This window comes from Bacillus rossius, chromosome 2 (assembly GCF_032445375.1).
Source record: "Bacillus rossius redtenbacheri isolate Brsri chromosome 2, Brsri_v3, whole genome shotgun sequence".
In the NCBI taxonomy this organism is placed as follows: Eukaryota; Metazoa; Arthropoda; class Insecta; order Phasmatodea; family Bacillidae; genus Bacillus; species Bacillus rossius.
The window spans coordinates 118,385,256-118,412,745 of record NC_086331.1 but is presented as its reverse complement, the minus strand read 5'-3'; the positions used below and the strand labels follow the sequence as shown (position 1 = coordinate 118,412,745).

General features: G+C 34.0%; 1 long non-coding RNA gene across 1 annotated transcript; it reads left to right on the top strand.

The window, feature by feature from the left end:
* The first annotated feature begins 1,536 nt into the window (after window positions 1-1,536).
* On the top strand, window positions 1,537-13,955 carry LOC134529690 (uncharacterized). Its single transcript, XR_010074666.1, has 3 exons — window positions 1,537-1,903; window positions 4,972-5,074; window positions 10,740-13,955. It is a non-coding gene; the product is annotated as an uncharacterized LOC134529690 (long non-coding RNA).
* The last annotated feature ends 13,535 nt before the right edge of the window (window positions 13,956-27,490 follow it).

Genomic DNA, 27,490 nt, shown 5'->3' with positions numbered 1-27,490 from the left:
CCAGTGTTTTGAGATGTAAATAGTGTAATCAATGTTAAATGTTCTGATGTTTTACGGGTAGTGTAATTATATTAAATTTACCATACTTTAAGAAAACTACGCAAATGTAAATATGGGAATACGCTGTGAAGTGTTTGCAAAATAGTTACATGATTTTATGCTCTTTGCACATGTCAAATGTGTATAGTGTTATTAGAAAAAAAGATTGTCATTTCAGGTTCTGTTGAGCGAACTGTAGGTAGTTGCTTGACTCGGCTCGTTTTCGAGTCTCGCCTCCTCCCTAATAGTAAATACTAAATGCATACCGAGATGAATTAACATAGCAAAAAAATCTTCAGCATAAAAAAAATAGTTTAAGTTTTTATGAATGCAAAATTACAAGCCTGGTTAGATATTTTTAAGTTTGGAGTGAAGAAACTTTCCTGATGTAACCACAAACCAAACAGTGTGCTTAGTAAGTGCTACAGTAAGTTGGTATGAGTTCCGGTAATATCTTGAAATACTTAGTCAAATGTTTTCCGATAAAGGAAAAAAAAAATATTTTATTCGCTATGTGAAATTAAAATTTAAAAAAAAATTACTTCCTGTGTGTCCATTCTTATATTTAGCAAAATAACAATTTAGTATGTTTTGTGGTCGTCCTCTAGTCACTTGTACAATTCCCGACTCAACAGCATACCAGCCAGACTTGCTTTAGATACGGGGCTTCTGTTACACCTGTTCTCCTGCCCTGGCGCATTTGAATGTAAATATCCCGTTGTTTGTTCGGTCCAGTTCGTGGCGGTATGCGTGTCAGGTCGCGTGGCAGTGCAGCTTGGCGATCGGAAACATTCGTCTCGCTTCGACAAGTTCACGAAGGGCGTAGCCAATCCATAATCAGCTCTTTGCGTATAGAAATCATGCCTTCGGTCATATGCTTTGTGCAGGTTTGTGATACTTTGTGTTTTACTAATAAAAAAAAAGTGTTTATTAAATTAACTACTTGTCGAACACTTCTGCCATTGCTAATGAACAAACGCTGATCTTTTTTTCGGGTCATTCGTCAAAAGCATTCGCTGTGTGAAGCACATTCATAAATTCTTCTTTGAGTTTTTTCACTGCAGTCATTTCATCTCCAGGATCAGTTGCTGTACTTGTCGAAGAAGGTCCAGCTTATTGTTCCATACTGTCAGACAGTGTCAGACTTGCCAACCTTTACGATTTTTTTCGTAAAATGTACGAAAACCACGTCCGTATTACGATTATACGAGGACGTCTGCATTTTTTTACGAATTTTAAGTACGAGACGTTTATTAAAACATGTATTTCCGTCTGCCTTAAATGTTTTATTTTATGGTTTGTGAAAGCTGTTGTCATGTGTTGTTGCTGTGGAAACGAGAGCGGTAATTGAGTTATATTATTGGTCGAAGGCCAGCGAACCACGTAATTTATTGTTCTATTGTATATCTTTCCTTATTGGCCGCCTGAGTTACATTGATGCGCTTACAACCAATCACGAACCAGTTTAAATAGCATTTTTAGTTTGGCAATATGGTGTCGTGCATTAGCGTATGTTGTGATTCTTCAGTTAAATTTGAATTTTGAATTTTTTATTACAGGTTAGGAAACAAATTTATTGTATGTTTTTAATAAAAACGTGTTCATGTGCACAATTAACGGAACTGGAATCAAATGAAGAAGAAAATGCCCCCGAAACGTGATACGCATTATTCTCAGGCATTTCGCGATACATACACGCGGTATTTTCCGTGTATTCTTAAATAAAGCAAGGGAACACAGTTCACATTTTGTTCAGTGTAGATGCGACATGAACATTGGGCACGGCGGAAGATATGACATCAATCTCCACGTGAACTGTTCAAAACATCTTGCAAATGTTAAAAGTGTCGCAGTCAGTTAAAAGGTTAGTGATTATTTCGCTTAAATAACAGTACAGACAATGTTGTAATACACGCAGAATGTATGTTTACAAACTTTTTGATTGAACATAATATTCCTTTAAATGTTTCGGATCACGCCGGCCCGTTATTCAGAAAAATGTTTTCAAATTCTGAAGTAAAAAAAAATTGGTTGTGCAAGAACAAAGTCGACGGCTATCGATGCAACTGATGCAACTGATAAAATTGTTTGTAATTTACAAACTGTACATTTTCAGTCGCGACCGACGGCAGCAATGACTCTGAATCCAAATTATATCTACTAGTAGTAACATTTTGTGATGCAAGTTTGAAAATTATAGTGTCAAGGTTGCTTTCATTACCAGTACTCCAGGGATTAATTAATTAATTAAATCCTTTGTGTATATGGAGCATGGAAGTTAACTGATATCAGTGTATATTGTAACAAAGGTACAATCAGTTTATTTCTAGGGTACCACAAGGATCAAAGTTTTTTCTTTGATGTGATACTAAGCAAAAATGTTTCCATAATGGTAAATGATGAGCATGATTGTTGGTCTGCAATGTTAATGTATGTTAAAACGATTACATAATTTCGATTACTAGAAAAAAATGTGATATCATGAAAGTTTATTAATTTTTCAATTGCCGCGAGCAGTTTACGCGTATTATATAATTTTTTATGTATTTTACTAATTGAGTCTTCCAAAAGTTGGCAAGTCTGCTGTCTTTTTTTTCTCACAATATCATTTTACAAAAATTCACTGATAAAATTCTCGATTGAAAATTAGTTTTCACTGCTCATGTGAACTAGCACAGACGGCGGGTAACTTACAGATGATTCAAAGTATTCTGCCAAGTCGCAGCGGGCTGTTAATGGTCCCCAGTTTGCGGATGCCCTTGGGATTAAGGGTCTTCGTGGTGGGTGGGGGAGAGGGAGAAAAGTAGGCATCTCAAATATAGGCCTACCAATTTGATGCACAGAGAACTTGGAGAAATTTACGTTTTAAATAACGTACGCGAAAAAAAAAATACAATGCGTAATATTTCATACTGATAATCTGACCTGTTGTAAATTAACTTTTTATTTCTGTATTTTAAATAAATAATTTAATTTTCATGTTATCTATTAAAAATCTATAAAAAATTAAGAAAAAATAGGTATCGATAGAGGGATTGAACCCGAGTCACCAGCAAGGTAGTCAGATTCTCTAACCAGGCTTAGCTGCCTCAGTGATTCTATAAGTCCATCATTATGGCCATATAAGTTGTGCCTTTTTTTGATAAGCTATTTTTCGAGAACAATTGAGGGTTGGGTTTTTTTTCCCTTTCCAAAGTAGATTGCTATTGGGAAGTAATTTACTCTCACAAAGAGATGTTATAAATGGCGACTCGAAGTTTGCGCCCTCCCCTTGTTAGCCGGGCACTGTCTGGACTCTTACACTAGCCTTTCAGAACCTCAAAATTATGAAAATTTTGGCAGCCAAGTAAAATAAAAAAAACGGGGTTGTCTGTAAAGTCGGTTTATGGACGATAATTTTACGTGATAACGTCATAAGAAAACATTGATGAAAAATTGCATACTTTTTAATTTTCAAGTATTATTTTCAGTTTTTACAAATTTAATTTAAATAATTTGTTGAAATATAATGACGAACAATTAGTTAAAAAGCCCGCCTTAATGATATTATAGAAGATTTTCTCGCACGGTGGTTGGTCGGTTCTTGCACGCTCGGCTCAGGCGGAACGTGACAATGAGTAATGCTTTTTCGTGCGTGCAGCCGGCGTTCATCGATTTATAAGACGTTATCACATCAAAAAAATTTCCAAAATAAATCAAAACTGTATAATAATGAAGTGGCCAGTATAATTGCAGTTATACCTGAAACTGTTTTTGTTCTATAATCCATTCAATTCTCCTAATCTGTACTGCACAAAATGTAAAAAAATGCAACTTTGGCAGCTTATTATTTAAAAATATGCCACTCAAAAAAATTTAAGTTTGACTATGTAGGGTAAATTAAAAATGTTGACGTCTAATGGAACAAACCATATTCAAGCAAGTGTTTCAATGATATATTTAGTGTTTATAATTTAAAACACCAAAACCCTGAAATATCCTTGGCAGTTGGTGGGCATGTAACAAATAAATAAATAAAAAAAGTGATATGCCACCCGCTAACGGAAATATTAAAAATATTTTTCTAAATGTTTTTAAAACCATGGGATATAATATAGCATAATAATTTAACTTGGAAATAATAAGGATATCAGTATAGGCAGGATTACATGTTGAATAGTGATAATACCGAAATACCAGCAAATTCGCATTTGATTTCGCTGATCTAACCCAACCTGTCAACTATTTTACAGTTCTAGAAATCTAGCTAACCAAACCTAACCTACTGTTCACACGATTTTAAATAATTTCGGAACCACAGTGGAGCATCCATTTTCAACAAATGTAATAGTTCCGAAGAACTACAAGTTTTCAACTCTATAGGAATTCCAACAGTTTGCGACTTCATGCTGATACCTAATTCCGCTAGCGTGTGTTCAAGAATAGGGTTTAGCAATTCTCTGTCAGATTGAAGTAATTCGTCTAGAGGAATTATTTTGACAGCATTAAGAATCTGGCCCCAGGTGCTTAGAGTGCATCTAGAAAGAAGTTTCCAAATGTTAGACTAAAGTTTTTTTTATATTTCCATGCTACACATAAAATTACTTTTCAACATTGCAATGAATATAATTTTTAATCTATTTATTAAACATGCATACAATTTCCTAGAAGTCCTACTTCTGAATTGAATACAAAACACTTAGTAATTTTGTAGCTGAAAAGATATATATATTATATATATAAAATGGACAACTGATTATAGTGATTTAATAAAAAAATTACTTAGTAGACAGGCTGTGTTGTGTGTTTTCATTTGCTTGTTTTTAATGAGTTGGTGTTGGTGGTTGCCTATTTGAATTTTTGTGCTACTGTAAATTTATTGATTTTCAGGAATCAAGGTGTGAACTTGTTGTTTAACTTAAAAGATTTTGAATTGTTAAAATTTTGTTTCAGCGATGGATGTTCCCACCATCGTTAACCCCAATTCGTTCCTGGGATTTGGAAGTAACAAGTGGTGCTATGATTGAGCACTTGAAAAAGTGTCCTTATACGAACGGTAAGTTTTTCAAAAGTATTATGTGTTTAATGCACTGCTAATAGTTAACTTAAGATCTGTGTATTTAAATTCTTTCCATTAGTTAATTGACTTTTGCAAGTAAGGTGGCCTTAAAAGCACTGCTCTTTCTGAGCTTGATCACTTAGATAATACAGACTTACATAGTTGACACTCAGAATGTAGTCCTACTGTTTTATACATTGCTTTAGAACTTGCCTGTTAATTAGAGCACAAGGATAAATACCCAAGCTGTGTTGCTTCTCGCTGCACTGACCCAGTACTGGGACGAGGATTTCCCGTTATTCCTACTCCAGTGTACAGAGCCAAACACTTCCACCACAGGCACATCTCTTCTCATTGAACACAAAGGAAACTTAAGCAGTTCTCATTACTCATGGCTCTTGTGGTTGTGCCTCCCCAGCTGCACAATTCTGTGTTTCCTTCCAACCACAGCGGGCAATGCGAAAGGGAAGGGGTTGGCTTTCCTAGAAGTTGAGACCATCCCCACATAGGACAAGCCTGTTTCACCTATCAGGTGTTTTTAACCCTTGAGAAAACTTACTCAGATGAAAGTTATAATATATATAATGTAATAACCTTACACACTCCTACTGGTCAACTGCTTATGTGGACTTACTGTACTGTTAATATGAGTTTGTTCATTCCAAAGTTCTGGCCTCTGAGCTGCAAGGGTACTAGGGATTGATCCTCCCTTCCCACTTCTCCTTCACTGCAAACTAGACCAGGGCAATTATTTTTTCTATAGTTACAGTTTGAGAAGCAGTATGTTTACCATGGTGTAGTAATTTCCTGACATTGCCCTTTTTTATTTGGTTATCTAGTGGTGCTGTTCAACCTGATGCATGATAGGTCGTAACAATGCAGTCGGCTTCTATCTGATGCAAAGACTCCAGGTACAGATGGAATGTCAGTGTCACCAGACAGGCCACATTTCTCACATCTTTGCAAAGTGTGTTCAGTTGTCAGCAAGGTTAAATGCAGATTTTCATCCTTTACATTGTATAGGGACTTTACTATTATTTTATTAAACTGTATATTTTTTTCCCGGTGGTGAGTTGAAAAATATGGTGGGCGTTGGGAGTGTGTGTGTGAAAGAGAGAGAGAGAGAGAGAGAGAGAGAGAGAGAGAGAGAGAGAGAGAGAGAGGGGGGGGAGAGGGGTGACTATGGAAGAGTTTGAAAACCTGTGTTGCACACTCCTGACTGTGTTTGTAATCTTTGTTTTTTTTCTCCTCCGCCTGTGAGATCTCAATACATTTGGTGTCTTATTGAAGCATGCGAAGTAATAGTTGAAATTTTGGTCCTGTCCTGGGCAGGGCGGTACCGCCCCTCACAATGCCACGCGGCACGCCTGAAGGAAGGTTGGGAGGGGAGTGTCACGTCTTTGCGGCCATCCTGACTGGGAGTAGGGCGGGGAGGTGTGTATTCTATCGATTTTCATACGTGTAGTTTGGTATCGTAGTGTTCCTACTATGTTCAGGGAGTCGGAAGGGTTTGGAAAGCTTCTCCGTATTGTCTGTTGTATTTATCCATACTTCAGCAGTTTTGTTTGAAAGTGTGATGTGCACCTCAGGGAGGCTTCCAAGTATTGTTCTTACGCAGTGGTTGCGAGTGGCGACGTCTCATTGTCGATGGCATAAGATGTGATATCAACAGCGGTGATGCGGCCAATGTTTTCGGAGATGGCTGTAGTGGCGCTATGCTCGCGGGTCCAGGTATTGGCCAAACATGTGATGGATACTGTGCAACGTATGGTGTAGTGTGCGATAGCAAAGATGTTCGGTAATGCTGTGATGGCCTGTCGCAGGTTGGCTAAGGCGAGATGTAAATAGTTTTAAAACACACTATTTGCGTGTTTTATTTACATAGATTCTTTGACACGATTTTTAAAAATAATACTTTCAGGCGTTCAGAAGTGAATCTCGTAAGGATGTGCAGAGGTTGGGTGTACACACATTCATCGCATTTCAACGTTGATTTGTATTTACACATTTGCATATTGTTGGGTATGGTCTCACTTGGAGAGTAGGCACATCCGATACACGGGAAACAAGACTAAACATATTTGTTTTTTAAATTTTTTTCCGTGTAAATTGATATAACGATGGGAGGGACTGTGTAATAGAGCATAGTAAAATAATAATACTATTACTAATAATTATATGGTCTGTTAATACTGGACGCGATCATGAGTTCTTATTTGTGTATCACTTACGTAAAATTAAATAATATTTTTATGATAAAGTCAAATAAAAAAAAATTCTATACTCGCCCGAGCTGTCGAGCGATAGTGGGAGACGGTGAAAAAAAAAATCAATACTCTTGAGTAGGGAGATGAAAAAAAAAATACTGTAAGAAGGTGGTTGTGGTGGGTAATCAAAATTCACAAATGAAAACAGGGCGGTCGTATCCTTCTCGTATGTTGGCTGGGCTTCTCAGGGAAGATGAGGATGTGGTTTCATCGATCGGATATTCAGAATAAGAATTGATGTTTGTGACTCAACCGACGTGCGTTTGATTGCTGGAGCCATTACAAGCACGTGGCCTCTGGTAGCGTGCGGTGCGCGACTCAGGCCTTCGCAGCGATGCATGTTGGAGGAAGGGGATGGTGCTCTCTACACCTGGGGGAGATGACGCTCTCTGGATGGCACAGAGAAAATGTATCCCGTTTGGTGCGAAGAGATTGTGGAGGACGGCGAGGTGTGGAGCGATGTGGAGGCTGTGTGGAGTGACGGCGTGGTGTCGGATCTTGTAGACATTGGGGAAGAGCAGGTGTCCGCAGCTGAACAGGAGGAGATCTTAGCAATGGGATACGCGTTATCGACTGTGGACATGTGTGATCTGGTCTTTGCGTGTGGAAGACGAAGTCTGAGTGTGCTAATGTAGTGGTAACCACTAATAATGACTTTATTGGGATTTTGATGTCTGGTAAAGGGGGGATGTAATTATTTTTTAAATGCGTGTCTTTTATGAAAATTGTTTTAGATTGTGTTTTTCCATATTTTATTTCATTACAATCTTTGTCGCCATTTTTAGTAAGATTTTGAACGTGGGGGAATTACATGTCGCAAAAAGGAATGCCTGGGTGAGTTTTTATCTACTGTTTATGTATCACATACTCTCATTTATCACATTCATACATGTTACATATTTACAAATAATTGTGTTGGATTTGGTTTCTCATGACGATAAATCACATCAATATTAAGACGCACAGGTTTTAAATTAAGTCATTTTTATTTTTGTAATAATAACACAAATTATTTCGGATACAGGCCGCTTCGTTTAACATTACGTGTTTTTATTTCATCATACAATCCACATAAATTGAAGGTAAAGTTTTAAGATACTAGATGAATTAACTCTTCATGATGCTAAAGTCTTCAGAAACATTATTAGATAAGACATTACTACATGCATTGGAACACAGTGATCTGCACAGGGGGCCTACTCAGTCTTAGACATCAGCCAAGAACGCCGTGTGTCATGAATATGTGTCCATTTGTATGTCCTTTGGTTGACTGCGTGTGAAACTAAGTGTTCTTTTTATAAAATATGTGTTTATTATGTGCACTTTTAATAGAATGTGTGTCATTTTCGTTGAATGTGTATTCGTTGTGTGTCCTTTTTGTAGAGTGTTACCAATGTGTATCCTTTTCGTTGAACGTGTGACCGTTTGTGCCCTTTTCGTTGAATGTGTTATTTATGCCGAGTATGTGTGTCCAGTGTATGTCCTTTTTGTCAAATGTGTGCTCATTTTTTTTTATAGAATTTGTGTCAATTGTGTGTCTCATTTTTGTTGAAAGTGTGTCCATTGTGTGTCTTTTTTCTCGAATGTTTGCCCATTGTGTTGCCTTTTCGTTGACTGTTTGTCGAAGTGCATCCACGTTTTTGTTCAATGTGTATCCTAAATGACATAAGTATGAGCTACTGTGTGTTCTTTTTGTTGAATGTGCCTCCTAGATGACGTATGTGTAAGAAACTGTGTGTCTTTTGTCTCATTCGTGTCCTAAATGAATGTGCGTAGTCAAGTCTTTAGCCAGGACTGAATATTTAGAGCTAAAACATATTTATTTAGCCGGACATTTGTCTTACGTAGAATCATTATTCGTAGTGAGCATTATTAATAAACTTGTCTAAAGGTAATGTGAAAATAATTTAAATAATTATTTTAAGCTTTAATTACTCTTAGCACAGACCAAGAATCTAACCAATGATGGAAATCGATCATCTCAATCATTACCTACTTTAGTAGGTGTTTTTTTTGATGAAATAAGGAATTTTTCACAGATGTTTAGTTTAATAATTACAAATTTTAAAAACTGGTGGTAAGTTCTAGAAAACAAAAATGGTAGAATTTAAAATGATGGAAAGCTCTAGAAAACAAATTGCCTGAATTCAATATGGTGGAAGGTTCTAGATAACAAAAATGGCAGAAATTTAGAAAAAAAAAAACATGGCTGATCCAAGTTGGCGGCTGCGGTAAAACCCCCCTACCCCCCGCGCCCCCTCCAGGCGGGACTCATGTGTAACAACAGGATCTCAGCGGGATGCGCGAAAACCCAGTATCATCCTTTCCCAGACATCCACACATAACCTCTGTTTCGCAACAAGAGGCAGTGGGCGGCATTCCGCGGCCTGGAACTCTTCGCGGGCCCTTGGTTCGATGCTCGTCTCTGGCACACGGACCACGAGGCTCGCAATAGCTGTGATGACAACACAGTTTGTGTCGCAGTGTTGTCTGACTAAGCAAACAGCCTGAGCTAGCCTGTAGCCAGTTTCCTAGAGGATACTATATACACCTACTGAGGGTGTCATTTACAATGTGGAATGTTATCAAACATGCATAGTAATTTCAATTTGAAGAGTACTATAAAAAGAGACAATTCTGCGCATAATTAAAAAAAAGTATTTTAAAGCATCTGGGTAGTGTAGTAATAATTTGTTCAAAGGACAATACAGACAGGCCCATGAGTTTTTATTTATTGCCTGTACATTCTATTATCCGATTTAAAAGTATATTGTTCCAAAAATATAACAAAATACATGGTTATTTATTATTTATAATACATTATAAATAAAATGACCAGTGAAATTTAAGTGCTTTAAAAAGATAATATTGCATATAGGTTTAAATATGTGTAGGTACCTTGTTATGATCATATTAAATAAGTGCAGCTGTCAATTGTCCAACAAATTAAATTAAGATTTATTTTTGAAAAATAATCAATATAGTAGTCTCTCAACTTCATTTCATCATATTACTCATCTCACAAGTGCCATGCTTAACCAATTTTCAAACTGCTTACTTTAGTATGCAAAAAAATTGACTTTACTTGTATGCTTCATTATAATCAATTTACTGATAGAATTTTTGTCTCATATCCACTATCACACAAATTTTAAGTGCAGTCAAGTGCTGTTGCACTCTTATTTATAACTTAAGGTTCTTCTAGTAGGCATTAATGGTGGTTTATGCGGAAAGTTAATATTGGTTATAGTTTCATATATGTTGTAAAAAGTGAAATTAATTTATATCTGTTTCCTGAAAGATTAAGTATGGAATATGAAATATAAATTTTATTAAAAAAAGTATTGTGTGTTTAAAAAATTATTTTTTATTTTATTTTATTTTTTAAATTTCAGAAAGTGACTGACTTCAGAACCTGTCCGAGTTATGTTGTAACCTGTAAGAACACCACCTACCAGAAGCTCTTCTGTGATAAAAATGTTAAAGTTAACAAGTTTTGTATAGTTATTTGTTTTCAAGAGGATCTCAATTTATGGAAAATTTAATTAGCAGTACTGTATTTGAATAGAGAGACTAGAAAAATTTTAATGCAGTATTGTGATATGCCAGCAGTATTAGGAATTATTCAAGTGATATAACTCACATTGATTATTTCATAAATACAACTGTAAAACTTAGCATATGATGTTGATGGATATTTTCAGAAACTCAGGAATAATATGCACCTGTACTTTATATGTTATCTTTAAAAGATTTGTGCAATGGGAGTGCATGACTTGATGTAAGTTTTTGGACATACGCCATTGCTAAGAACTTTTTCTGTTGAAGAAAAACTAATAAATAAAATAAATAAATAAAAATAAAAATACTCAAAAAAATATACAAAAAACACACAAAATTAAGCAAACAATTGCTGTTGTCAACAAGGATATGAACACCACAAAATATTCCGAAACAGGAATATGGTCAGCAAACAAAGAAAAAAACAAAGAAAAATGTACTAAGAGAACGAAAAAATCCCCACAAATGATGACAACACAAAAATATTGAAACCCAAAATAATTCAGCACAACAGTTGAAGCGAGACAAAAAACATGACAAAACGAAAAAACAAACAAATACAATAGTTTTACCTAAACAGAAACAAGCGACGTTTCGGGAACTGCGACAGTCGCACCTGTGTTTCCGTGCCATGTGCGTCTCTGCCTGAGGACGGGAGCAGATAGCAGTTCCCGAAACGTCGCTTGTTTCTGTTTAGGTAAAACTATTGTATTTGTTTGTTTTTTCGTTTTGTCATGTTTTTTGTCTCGCTTCAACTGTTGTGCTGAATTATTTTGGGTTTCAATATTTTTGTGTTGTCATCATTTGTGGGGATTTTTTCGTTCTCTTAGTACATTTTTCTTTGTTTTTTCTTTGTTTGCTGACCATATTCCTGTTTCGGAATATTTTGTGGTGTTCATATCCTTGTTGACAACAGCAATTGTTTGCTTAATTTTGTGTGTTTTTTGTATATTTTTTTGAGTATTTTTATTTTTATTTATTTATTTTATTTATTAGTTTTTCTTCAACAGAAAAAGTTCTTAGCAATGGCGTATGTCCAAAAACTTACATCAAGTTGTACTTTATACCTAGATATATAGTGTTTTTGTCTCTGTTTTATACTTGGGTGTAATGAATATCATACAGCGTATATTTGCGTGAGCTTATTTTTATGGGACTCAGTTAAAGAATACGTAGTGAAGATTTAGTGTTTGTATATAAATATATTTATTTTTATTTAGTTAGCTTTAAGAAGTTATTTTTATGCTTATTTCATAATGGGGAAACGTATTCAAGTCTGATTTAATTTCTAGGAATTAAAATTTTAACATTCTTGTTTTAGGTAGGATTTTTTCACCATGTCTACCATTGAATCTTTTATATTTGGTTTGCTGATTTTAATATAGTCTATATTACATCACAGCTATTTTTGTGACAATAGGCTAAGTATTGAGATGTAGAAAGCAGGAAGGAGAGAAAACTATTTTGTGTAGATAACTTTTTTTAAAATGGATGAGTACTCAGGACTACATAACTAGTGAGCAGGGAAGACCTTGTTTAAACTTGAATACAATCTTCTATTAGTATTCTATAGTGCCTTTATATTTAAGTAGTTTGTTAAAATAGCCAACTATGCATCACTTTTTATGTGTTGACTTTATGGGGGAAAAACCAGAAGTATGAATAAATGGCAATAAAAGGAGAGCTATTACATTTGTATTATGTTGAATACTACGCTTATACGCATTATAGGAGTTAAATCAGTAGAGAAGCAGAGAACCCCCAAAAACCAATTTGGGTGACTTTAGTGTATTTTCAATGAGCGTCACTTGAAAGCACAAAATACCAAATATGTGAGAAGACAAATTCGGTATATAAGAAAACCAAGTTGGATGACTTTAGTGTATTTTAAATGTGGGTCACTTGAAAGGACAACACACCAAATATGTGAAAAGATAATTACATAAGCAGTTAAATAGCTGCAATCATATGTAACTAATAGTTCCTGAAACCAAAAAAATCAAAGATTGATTCTAGTGACTACTAGGTTCACTTTTAAAACCAGTGGAAACCTTTTTCACATCTGAGTTTTATGTGAGGAATTATTGGTTTCCTAGTTCGTATTTTGATCTCACTTTGTGTGCATGCGTGTGTGTGTTTATGTGTATGTGTATGCGTATGTTTAGAGAGAGCAGAGGAGGGTTTTGTTACTATTATGTCTATGTGATATTCCTTTCTTTTAGTAATAATGTAGCAATAATTAATAATTTTGGAATTCCTTTGCATTGTGGGTATTTGACGGGTAGGTTTTAACATTGCAAAGAGAGTATTTGTGTGTTATTTTAATGTTTAGTTTTATAAATGTCTCTTTTAATGATGCATCTTATTGCATTAATAATTCTCAGTGAGGACTATATGGACAGGGCCAGTGAATTTTTTGTATTTTTCTACATAAGTGACTACTAACGTTTTAGATGGTGTTATATAAAAACAATACCAAATACATTGGTCATAAAAAACTGTAAAACAAATTGATGGGTGGAATTTAAATGTGTATAAATTCTAATAATAAATAAGAGTACCTATATTTCAAATATTTTTGATGAGCTACAAACCAATGTTACATTATTCAGATCTATTGGTATTTTCCTTAAAAATAAGAAAGAATTGTGTGTTGCTGAAAATTAATGTAACAGAAATTAGTCTTACCTTTTCTAGAAACGTTAATGTATTTTTATCATATTTAAGGACTGTAATCTACAAGTTTAAAGTGCTTATGCCTAGAATGGAAACCTTAAAGTTGGTGTCGGTGTTGGGCTAGTCTTATAGTTACCTGTTTTGTAAAGAGTGTTTAATTTTGAATAAATTGTTGAATATAGTATAAAAAATTAGTATTGCCAAATTTTTATTATTATTAAGAAGTTTTGCTAAGAAACTATTCAAATAAATTTTTTTCAATATATTATATGTTTATAAATTTAAGGAGTACTTTAAAAATAAGTGTGATATCATTCATATTTATTTTGCAAATTTAATCAACGAGGTTTTCATTCCAGGTTATTGTGTAATTGTTTATACATATGGCATTATGTAATAATTATTAACAATTTTTTGGAAACATCTGTAAATCTCTGATTTTGTAACTTTGTAGTGCAATTTAAACTTCATGTTTTTTTTTTAAATTTTAATGTTTACAGTTGTTATTGCTAATATATTTTAAATGAAGGTTATCATTTTTGGTAATGATATGCAATACTAAAAATCAAATTTTTTTCAGTTCTCTCGTTATGATACATTGGTTTTATTTCGAAATACAATGTAATTTATGTTCCTTAATATGGCATTTTGTTCCTAATATGGAATTTTGTTCCTAATATGGCAGTAGATGTTTTTTTAAATTTTTTGTATTTCTTTATATGTGTTAGATTTATCTGTTATCACTTACGTATTCTGTTTTATTCTCACTATGTAGGTACTCTGGCAAATTAATACACTTTCTTCTTTTGGTGCACATTTCAATCCTAGATTACGGATAGTTTCACTCGTTTTCAGAACTTGCATATTCACATTCAGTTTGGAATATTTTGTAGTGCATATTGGTTTCTGTTAATTTGTCTTTTGTGTTGTGCATTATGTTTAAATTGTTTTGTAATGCAATTTTATGTTATGTTGAAATTGTATTACAAAACAATTATAATATCACTACAAAAAGTAATGTGGTATTATTAATTTATGTAGGTACATGTTTTAAAGTAGAGTTACCTATGTGTTTTTAAAGTATTGTATTGAAGCACTGTTGTAAGTGGTTGTTACCATGTCACTATGCATGTTACATTTTGGCTTAAACTAATTTAATTTAAGTTATTTTTAGCTAATTTATTTGAAAAATTACCATAGATTATTTTAAAAACTGTGGTTTTCACTGTTGTTAATTTAAATAATATATAAACTGTTGTTTATTTAAAGAATATGTAAAGACATTCTTGGTTAAAACTTTACCTAATAGTGCTATAGTTAAAATTTCAAGAAAACATCATTATTTACGTACCATTTATAATATGTAAAGTTAGTTTGTTCTTCTGTTAGTAATTTTTATCTGATATAAATAAGCTTTGAAAAATCTCTTCAAATAAACTTTTTTGTGGTATTTGTGATTATATATATATATATATATATATATACGTTTTAATGTGCAATATCTAGTATTAAAATTAGATAATTTAGTTTACAAAGCCAATGTGGCAACTACAAAGGGTTTAAAGTGCCAAAATTTAGTATTATAATTTACTTTGATACTTATTTCAAACTACTGAATTTTTGTCATCGGTCAATAACTATACATGTAGGCTACCTACGCAGTTTTACAAGTTATAATAATGCAACTTGAGAATTTTTTAGCTTATAAAGATTCTTAAAAGTGTAATTAATGTCTTCACAAAAATTATCTGAGCATTGTATCCAATTTGAAACAAAGTACTTACGGCTATTTACATTTTTCTAAAACAAACACTTATTTTAAATGAGCCATTTACAGAATTATCACATTTTTTAATAGGCATGTGCAAATGCTACTTTTGAGAAGTCAAATTGAATAGTTACTTATTCCTTGGAAGTCCAAGCAGGTGTAAATAATGTCGTTATCTTTGCATCAAAGTATAAACATTTTAGAGTCTAAATGTTTAAAAATACAATTGTTGTGTCAAAATTCACTCTGAGAAGTCTCTAACTGTGGAAATTATATTTTCTGTTTATCTATAGCCTTTAAAAAGCTTGTGATTAGACAAACTATAAAGCTATATTTCGTTAAAAAAAAAAGCTTATCTAATAAAATCGGCAAATTTTAATGTTTAAGCATGACTCACCTTATAGTAAAGACTTTATGTAAACACACATCATATACACAAAATAAAGATTAAAAATTGTATAGAACCACAGACACAGAAGAAGCACTGCTTATTCAAACAGTTGCTGGTCATAAAAGACTGGGTAATACTTTAAAAATATTGAAAAATCTATTGATTGTGAAGCTTTCAGCCGTCTGGCTGCTTTTATTCACGTATCTTAGTATTGAAGGATACTGTCTTTGGTGATGGAGCCGTTTTTGAAACAACAGATGATACGGACGGATAGAACCCAAATGATTGAAAAATAGTGTATGCAGAAATTTTTACTGTTTTCTTTCATTTTTTCAACTTAAATGATTATATTAATGAATGTAAGTTCACTTATAAACGTCAATTTTTTTCTCAGTATTTTGGGTTTTTCAGTATATTTTATAAAGTAAAAAGTTCGCATTTTCAATATAAAAAAACAACAGAAATTTGCATAAAAATTTGTGTTGTTGAAAATGTGACAAAGGCATGTCCCTATAAATTAATGTACACTGAATATAATATTTTAAAATTTTTGTTATGCTTGCTCTAATTTAATATACCTACATTTTTTCTCCCTGTTAACTAAGTAGTTTAAATTATTTTCTAGTTGCAGGAGGGCTTTTGTCTCTTCTTAACCTTTCAATACACATGGTAGGTAACTTAAGAAATTTTTTCTTATCAAGAATGCTAAGAAACGTAAATTATATAATCACTTGCATGAAAGTTTTATACATACCATTATTGAAATACACAGGACTAAATATTTTGATGTCATTGATAGTCCCTCTTTCTTTGTTTAGCCCTAACCAAGAAGTTGCAGACACGTATAATGCAAACAAATTTTAAAAAAAGTTAATTTAGTAATTTAATGGAAATTTTCAATAACCATCCAACAAGTATTAGAAATTAAAATACATTAATTGTCACGTCATGCACTGTAATAATGTAAGGAAACAAAAACACTTAAATTTTGTAGTCTTGTGCTCCATCTTCAATAAGAAAATAACTCTAACAAATATATAAAGATACAATTGTCTTGCACTGGCAAACTTTATCTACAGATATCATAAGTAGCTTATCTTAGTTATGAATATATGGCAGTTTGCATATTCAGAAATGATGTACAGCTTAAGTGTTTGAAACTGCACATTGTAAGATACATTTATCAGGCTTAATTTTAGAAAGTTTTAAATGTTATTTTGAATGTAAACTTAAATTATACCCAAAAAAAATTTTACTACTGAAAAAGGTTGATTGTGATGTTTTTTATAATAAACAACATGCTTGTGCGAAATAAAAATTTAATGGATAAATGATTAAAAATGCTAATATTAGTAAATTTTGTTATGAAGCAAATTCAAATATAAAAAACCTTGGACTTCATTAGTACTAATGAAACTTTGCACATGCCTATTTTTCTTACTTTTTTGGCTTGTCCATCATAATAATTTTGGGACAAGACAATCTGCTTGAATAACCAAGAGATTATTTAATATATTTGTACAATAATATCAATAAATTAAAAAAAAATATTGCTATTGGTATCATATGCTACTTTCAAATGTTTGTATTGTATTAACTTGGTTTAAATTTTAATTTTCCTTCTTTTAATTTATTTTTAACTTGTAAAAAGTATTTCTTCGTGTTATTCTAAAAATGTAGATGCTCAAAAAACTTTATGTTTAGTATTTTATTCCTTTATGCCAATTTGACCACTGTTTGATGACAAAGTTCAGTAAACTCTTGCCAATATGTGGTTCTCTGGAATTATAGAAGCTCAAATTTTATCTGTCCTAATAAATATCTGCCTTTTAATGTTAAATTTTGACACTAGACTTGAACACAAAACTCTTTTCCTCCCCATAAGTAATGGCTAATAAACAAATGAAATAACCAAAATTAATCACAGAAATACTAGCAATAAAACTTTGCGTGTAGGCTACCCAAATTAATAGTAGGCTAAAAAAAATTACATTTCTGTGTTTTTAGGGTCAGCTACTCCACCTGCCTTACTGTAAGGCTGCAAGCAATGCTGCTTATTGCTCTTCACAATTCCTTAACAGCACCATTACAATTGCAGTTAATACAGGAGGCACAACTGGTTATTAAAATTGAATGAATAGTTGACAGTTGCAATTCCACATATTATACTGTTATTTGTGTTTAGTTATTACACCAAAAAAATATCAGAACAATATTGAGTTCGGTACCAGCTGTCAGCGTTTCTCCGAATATTTTATGTTTTTTTTATTTCTTAGTGGTCTTTAAAATGCGCCTTAATACAGATCTTATGATCTCGTTCATCGAAACCATTTATATAATGCAGAGTTTAAACCAAGCAGGTTCGGTGTATGTGGAGAGTTTTTAATTATGTACAGCTCATTCGTGATTTGACATAGACAGTTTTTTCTCCAATGCTGTACTTCATAACTGCAAATAATGTATCTCAATTCAGCTTTATGTATTTAGTTACTATCTCAAGTTTTTTTTCCAGTGTCCTTGTCACATACATTATATTATTTTAATTTGTAGTGTTGTTAACATTTGGCATTCATTACTACAGCTAAGTGCTGCACATAATGTTTAGATATCCAAATGTGTTAACATTCTTTACACCTATGGACTTTACCAGTCACAGTAGAAAATAAGCGTGGTACATATTTGCAATGTGGCAACACCATAGTGCAAGCATGGCTGTATACAGTGGCTGCTTATTCTGGTGTATTGGTGAAGTAATGTGTCAACTAGTGAAGTGAAACACTGCAGCATGGTTATTTAAAACATATTTTATCTTTTTGTTGATTTTTCAACCAATTTCTTTGTGTCCCATATGCTCAGAATTCATATTGGCAAGAGTTTATCCAGTATTTTGAACATTTGTAATGCAGGATGTGTTGATTTTTTCAATTAAAATTTTATCAACAAATAAAGTTGTCTTGTTTTTGCCAACATATGGTGTGTTAAATACCCCATTTTTTCTTACAGACGATTTAAAGAGAGTAAAAATTATATATTAGTTTAATGAAAAACTTTTTACTTCAGAAAAAAATTGCCTCTTAACAATTTGAATGCATGTATAAATACTTGTTTTTATAATAGGTAGGCATGATTGCTATAAAATTAGCTTCATCATTGCAGATTTCAACTAAGCATTTACAGTTTATATTTATAATTTCTACAGTAACTTTTCTACTTAAAAAAGGTAATATATATTTTAATATTGCAGCAAACATAAAAATAGATTTCTGTCGGTTGACAAGTGTGTGACATACTCCTAAAGTTAGTTTTCTGATTGTTTAGCGAGTCAGCAAAGCATGAGAGATAATTTGGTTGCTGTAAAGTATTAAGTTAAAACGTAATACATTTTAATATCGCTTAATGAAACAAGAATTTTATTATTAGTCTGATGGGCTCCATAGCATTTGTTAATGTGAATAAAACACATTTTATTAGGCAATTTTTACTTACATTTTAGTCTTTTGTCTTCTAGAATGTGCTTGCCTCGAACACCATCTTTGTTCACTCTCTATCCACTAGAGAGCACTGGTGTCAATCACCAAGTTATCATGCATCATAGCATCCACCATCTTGTTGTCCATCTTGACCACTATTTTGGCAATCATGTAAGGTGGAAAAACAAATGAAAAACCTATTATCAATTTTTAATAAATTTATCGATCCCTGGACAATGCATTGAAAACATTTAATAATTTAGTTAATTAAATTAAATATCACCTCACTTGATAATTGACTCGTACAAACATATATTAATTAAAATCATACTCTTCTACAAGTATACACAAGCAATTTATTAATGTCCTTTATGATTTTTTTTTTTTTTTTTTTTTCATTTTTGCATCTGCTACTCGCAAATGAAAGCGAGATGGGAAGCCCTTAAATTTGTGTCTGGATACATCATAGGCATAGAAGCCATCACGAACAGGTGTGTGATACAAATCTTCTAGGGAGTAGGTCCGCGGCTATGATTAATGAAAATGGGACAAACAGAAAAGTTCAGGACTCTAATTCGCTGTGAAACCATTCTGGAACACACCTTTCTGCTTGGAGATATGCACAATGTCACCAACCCAAAAGTCTTGCTGTATATAAGTAAGCCAATTATTATGTGGACTATTTCATTAGTAAGCAGAGTCAATTTGTTCTTGGTTGCAGTCTACATATGTGTAAGTTCATTCGCTACATTTTTCTCTTGTATTTACAAACTCCTCTATCGTGTGAACTGGGACGGTATTGACAATCTTAAATACTCTTTTGCAAGTTGTTTCTTGAAGTGCTGCAGGATTACTACAAGTACATTTCAGCAACAACTTATACCTTAAAAAGCATAATTTTATAAAATCTCCTAGCTGGTATGCGATGCAGTTCTTAGCTTCTGTAAGAAGAAACAAATGATTTTTAACTAGAGAGCCATTCCAGTAGTAGTAAAAATGTTTTCGTGTGCTCACGGAATAAAGATTATTATAGAAAATTAAGCATCTACAGTTATCACATTAAATTTCAGAGGCACACTGCTAGAAAGTGAATGAAATTCAAAACACCCAAAAGAGCAGATCGATATTACAGAATGGTAAATTATCTTTACTGCAACATCTATGAATACAACTGTCAAGTAAATCCGTATCTAACTACTAACCATGATTAAATTAAACTCATAAAATATGTGGGCCCACTAAGATAACAAAAATAATATAAGAGTGAACATGAAAAATACTCAGTGAACAATTATATGAGGTAATAAAAATATTTTAAACAATATTAAAAGTTTATTAAATAACATCAAATATAAAACAGCGCAAAACTGTAAAAATAATGAAATTTTACATTCCACAAACTTCAAAGCTGCGCTAAACATTCAAAACTCACAGCAATGGCACAAAAGTATTGGCTTGTTACTGAGTTCATGCTCGGTGCCGCCCTGATCTTGATGCATTATAATGCATTTATAGTCCTAAAACTCTGAGATTAATGCTGAAGCAACGTGTCTCTCAAAATGGGGAAAATGCTCATTATTGGCGTTCATAGTTCCTTGGGAAACCTTGTTTTTTAAAACGATCTGTAACCCAACATTCCATCCGGGGAAATTTCTGTCTACGGAACACGCAGTAAAGCTCAAATTCGCAAGTACTTGAAATAGTTTTAAAATTATTATGACTACCCTTTCACGCGCGGTATCCACGTACTAAGACGCAATACTGCAGTTTTAATCCACAACACACAGAAGTTCACTAAAACTCATACTTGAAAGAGCTTGCAATGAGTTGTGGCTGCCAAAAATTCTAGTGTACACCCACCTAGCTCGTGTCTACACCACACTCGGACAACTATTTTTGGACAGTCTGAAAAAACGCTATAATGGCCAGCGTAAACGCACATAGTGTTCATTGACAATTACAGGAAATGTCCAATTCCCATACAATGAAAAAGTAGGGCGCAAACTCGTACAGTTTTAGTTAAGGGTAGGTGGGGTATGGAATTAGCTGCAGTTCCACACAAACAGTATATTGCCGTGACGCGTTCGAAAGAACAACGCACATAATATTTGCTACGCTGTTAACAGTTGCTGTCTAAATGAGTACTGGGCTCATCACTGGTTCAGTCTCGGGCGTAACGGTCTCAAAAATTTGCAACTGACTCATAGTTTTAATAATAATAGAAGTCGGTTATTGAGTTACTAAACTCCATCAAAAAATATTAGGAGGGAAAAATATATAAATTGCACTAACACCGCCAATGTTTCTTGAAAGGCAATATGCGTACCAAAATTTAAAAAAAGATGCTCAGACCTGCCTACTTCTGGCAGTTCCTTAAAAGCTTCCACGCCTTACTTGTGTAGACATTGTCGTGCTGTGGTGAAGTCCAAGGGCAGTCAAGATTGTGTGGTTGCTATGTCCTGCAGTGGGCTCTGTGGTGTCCACAACCGACGACCTGTCGCCTCCAGCGACGCCTCACTAACTCCCCGAGCGCAGGATCGCTCGCCAACACTTCGGTCCAGGCTTGATGGCAGCGCCACTGTCGCAGTTAGGAAACAAAACGCACGCATGCGCTGTGCACGCTCACAGCTGTACCAACACAAAAAACCAAAATTTAACCAAAACCACTGAGGACTGACTCTAAAATGATTCAACATTAAAAATGTTATAACTGCAGAGAAATTAATTAGAAATAAATAAACTAAAAAAGAATGCCTATATAACAAATCAGAGATACAGAAAATGAAAAGGGGAGGCAGTGGCTAGTGCCTAAAAAAAAATCCTTTTCATTATATCTATGCACCGAGAATAGTTGTAGGTTGTGTGGCACATCAAGACTAAGTCGATACTGCTTGCTGTGTATCTGTCCTGTTCGAGTTATTGTGTGCAGTCTCAAACCTAATTTGGGGTGCAGATTGTTGTAGGTGTCCGTAACTTACTTTCACAGTTTTTAATAGGTATGGCTTTGCAAAGACCACAGCCAAATGCCAAGCGTGATGAGTTCATTCCACAGTGGCTTGCAACAGAGGCTAAAATAATGTCTTAGTCAAGGGCGCCCATATGATAATTTGTAGGGGGGGGCCAGACTTAGGGGTATGAAGTATTTTTAATCTTTTGGAAGACTTAACTGCGGCTTGTTACTAGCCATAAAATAGTTCCAGTTCTGACCCTGTTAAAATTTTTTGTCCTGTTACTAAAATACTAGACCACAGTACTCATTCGCCATAAAAAAATCTTTATTGGCTACTTTATTAATTAAATATTAACTATTTTATTGAAACAAATGAATTTTTAGCAACAAAAATGCAGGAATACAGTCCTTATACTTTTACAGCGTCTCGGGTACACGGATATCAAGAATACAGTCCTTCAACTAATTGCTCTCTTTACCCCTAAATAAATGTCGCGTACAAATTAAATTAAAATAATTATAAAGTTGAAAACGTGTTGGTCAAAAGATTCAACTGTGGGAGAGAAACGATTTAAATATGTTATTACAGTCAGAAAACAGTTGTTTTTAAATGTAACACCTGAAATACGCTTATAATTATAGTCAAAAATTGTTTCACAATTAAATGAATATTACTATGTTTCGATATGAATCATAATTGCTTATCATTTAAAATTAGCACAGATGGATTCAGTAGTCGAGGACTATAAGTTTATTTAGTGATAGTAAAGCGCAGAAAAAATTAGTTTATTATTAAACTAGACAATTTAACCAAACAGTATTTAGAGGTTAAGGAATTAAGTGACACCAAAACCAATGAAAATAATCGAAAATTTCTAAATGCTGACATAACTCATAATCAGCTTTCCACAGAAGAGTTTAGTTCAGCGCAATTAATCTACACAAAACAACTGGACAATATGTCGACGCGTATTTTAAGAATATAAGAAGATCCACATCGCAGTATAATTTTTTTTCGTGTCGTGTGGTGCGGGCCCTCATTTGTGGTGCGGGCCCATAGGCTACAGCCTAGATAGCCTGCGCGTAAATACGGCCCTGATAAACCCTTAAATAACATGTTCAGTACTTAACTTCAGAATTAAGATACATTAGAACCTCGATTTTACGGAGCCCGGACTCAACGAAGCCGCGTTTTTACGAATACATTTTTCAGGAACCATCTAAAATTCGGAAATTTTGACACCAAAATATATTTAATAAAAATTTAAAAAAACACTATGAAAACATATAAAAATATTTATTTTTTATGCACAGCGTATTCATATTTTAAAGCTAATACAACAGCCATTTACCGTTAGTGAATATTGTATAAGTTATTGCGGCATCAAACTCAAAATCGAAAAGAAAAAATGGACTAGGTACACTTTATTTGTCGCAAAGTTTGAAATTTCTTCGATTGAAAAATTATGTGGAGGCCGTAAAAATATATATTTTACCGCAAATGAACTATACTCAACATTACTTACTCATTCCAACATTTCCAGCTCGTGAGCATAGCAACTGAGCTTGAAACCTTGTGAAGCGTGAGAGAAAGAAACGATATTGAGTAGCTACTTCCTCTCCTTTCCGCTAATATCCAACAACCCATGCCATTAGGCATTATCTTGACATGTGTCGCATTCATTACCTTCGCTGCATCGGTTTCCCAGTAAAAAACACTCAAAATTGGTGTAAGTGACAGCAAGTAGACGTGACGAGCGGATTTTCAACTAAGTTTTTTTTTAACTTACTATACAAACAAATAATTCCCTGTGGCTATCACAAATTCAAGGGCTTCTCGCACTAAAATGTACTGTGTTTTTAATGAATGTCTGTCGTTACAGAGCAGCGTTTTTCTTCACCAAATAAGCCTATGATTAGAGACAGTAAAAATTCGCGGATTCCTTTCGAGACAGGCTGGAATCCAAACTCATTTAGCTTAATGCTGCGTCAGTGATTGGACCGCAATTTACCTGAAGGACTCTAGGCCAATGGCAAAGACTCAACTAAAGAAGTATCGAATCATAAGAATCGCAATAAACAGGTGTCCCGAGTCGGTAGCCAATGACCAGGTGATAGTTGCCCGAGTACATAGAGAATCGTTGAGTCTATCCGAGTGGTCAATGAAACCGCGAATTTTTTCAGTCCCTACCTATGATCACTTTTATGAAACAGTACAGGTGTACACTGAACTGTGTGCTTGATCTCCTCGATTATGTTACTAAAAGTGCGTTCATTAATATTTTTCAAGCCTATCTGTTAAAGATTAACTGATAAATATGATAAGGTAAAGTCCATAAAAATGCAAGGCAGGGAATTCTTCCAGCTCATCAACCCAACCCTGGAAAGTCTCGTCTGTGTTCAGTTGTCTCTGGCAAGGAGTGAACAAGTTTGCAAACTCAAATATAAATTTATTTTAGTAGCACGCGTCTTACGAAAAGGAAAGATATCCAAGAAAGGCATGTCGGACAACCTACTGTCACCACACAAAAGTTAACATGATGCAATGCGTGGTGCAACTGTGTTTAGTCGCTGTGATGTCACTTTTATATCACTCGTGCAATGAGGCAAGTTGTGGAATGTTAAAAAAAAATAAGGGGAACGCAAGGGAGGGCAGAGGGCAGATGGCAGTCTTGTTTTTACTATTTAATATTATATATATTCCGTTCAATAAATTATAACATGTATCTTCACGGGGTGGGGTGTTTAAAATTTATGAAGATAACGATTTTACGAATGCAATCCAAGCGACCGTGAGCGTACGTAAAATCGAGATTCTAGTGTAAATTGCTTACGAGTCTACTGAAGGTAGCGGAATCCTTATCCCTTTAAACACTTTTGAAGGGAAAAAGTGGTTTTCCTCAAATTCAAAATTCCAACATAAATTTTACGTTGTATACTTTTCTGGACAATAATTCTTATTTGAGTAACTTTAAATGTGTTAGCTTACCTTAAAAATTGTGAATAATCTGAACGGATGTGACGAATGAGGAAATCTAAGAAACACTACATAATAACAAAGGTTTTTATCTTTACACTTTCACTGATTTATTTACACTTAAGTTATTTATACTGACTGAATACACTAAACTAAATCTAGACCAGATGCATAAAACTGTAGACCTAAAGACTATTGAAAAATCTCTGTTTTGAGATGTTATTTGTGAACATATACATTATGACGAAAAAGTAGCAAAACATTTCGCCGTCTACAAGCACGTGTCAACTGTCGCGTCGTCTAAACTCTGACTGTTCTAAATCTGTTGTGTTGTGTTATCGCGTGAGCTTGGGTAGGATTACGAAGGGGAATGACTCGCCACGGACGTTGCGCTTGAACAGCGTTTTCTCCCTGTACACAACACCTTATATCACAGCAGCAGAACTAATGCTTGAACTAACATAAAAAAATGAAGTAGACATGTAAAAAACGATATACAATAATATCTTCGTGTTGAACCACTTCTACATAATACTGAATTTAAATAATTTTCTTTAAAGTAAAACACCTGACTACACTATTTTTTTTTCCTTCCCTGAAAGCTAGGGGGGGGCCACGGCCCCCCCCTGCCCCCGGGTATGGGCGCCCTTGGTCTTAGTGGTTGCTTTCATTGATTTATCCCTCATATTTACACTCATGAATGCACCATCACAAATATTGTTCAACGAAGTTGAGAATTTTTGTTGCTTGGCGGGAGTTTCACTTTGTTAGCAGGTAATAATGTCTTTTGAAATTATAATTTCTAACAAACACTTGAGATAATTTACAGCGAAATTTCATACGAGGTGGATTCTTTGTACATTCACTCATCTCATGTCACGGGGCATTACTGTTTAAGAACATCATTTCGCAATATTAATATTAATGGTCATAAGATGTCCGTAAACCACCTTCTGACATCATCGATGTAGATGGAATCACCAGAGTCGAAGCTGTTGATATCACTGTAGGTATCTAGGTCTCCTCTGCTGGTGAAACTACATTTTTTGACATCTCTTGTACTGACAGTACAAGTACAGTAGGTGATTTTCGTGTTGTTACCATAGATACATGTGCTGATATTGTAGTTTCTGCTGATAATACACATTCCATCGAGATCAGCATTAGAAATGTAATTTCACTAACACCAGAGAGTTGACCTATACTCAAGGCCACAGTTATATATTTATATATATATATATATATATATATATATATCTATATATATATATATCTATATATATATATAAATATATATATATCTGGCAACTTCCTATCCTTTGCCTTGGCGTATATCGTTAGCTTAGTAAAACTCGCGGTGGCCTGGGAACTAACGGCGCTTGTATTAGTTGAACACATCATTAACATTGTCTAAAACTGAGAAGAAACTTTACGCTATTAGGGTTTAATGCTCCGACGTCTGGTAGAGTACTATTATTTGCATGCCAATGCGATTTCTTTTATAACTTTCCAGTGTCGAAAACTTTATGCCCATCGCTTCAAGTGCAGACGAAATGTAATTTCTTCACCTTGAAAATTCACCAAACATCCTCGCTGGTCAACGATTCTGACGACGACTTTGTGTGCGCACTTCACGACGACTGGAACGTAAATGATACTTTGCGGTACCTACTTCAACCAGTCTATGTTCTGGCGGGACCATTGGTGAAAACTCGTGTAGCATGTTGTTTAGTCTTTCGTTGAGATACATTCCACTTGCCAGATTGCAGTTTATTCGTATGACATTTACGGGTAATATGTTTATTGCTCGCGTAGATTCGTACGAGTTTCGTGCATCGTAAATCTTTGGTCCGAATCCGAGCATCTTGCCTATGGTCCGAGGTTTTGTAAAGTCGACATTTTTACTGCATGTTAGAATAATGTTTTGGGTGTTTGGGTTTCCGTGCAGTTGAAAGTCTACATACGGTGGTAACTTTTCCTTGATGTAATTTGCAATATCGCTCAACTCGTACGCACCAACAGGTAACTGTATTTCATTAGCGATTCCACCACTTTTCAGGAAGCGGATCTTGCAATTAATTATCTTTGTCGATATTCGGTATTGCATTATTATACGTTTGAAAACATGCGAATCATATACATACGATACATTTCCCAAAGGCAGGAAATGGACCGCCCGCAACTCCGAAAAATGACCCTAAGTTTTATCAACATGACTGACTTATTTTCATGACTGAACATTCTTTTGTATGCACAAAACTTTGTATTTGTTATCTAAATTTTTTTAGATAAAAAGCGAAGGTACAAGTGACCACAGTTTGTTTTAGTTAGGCGACTATTCTGCTTCGTAATT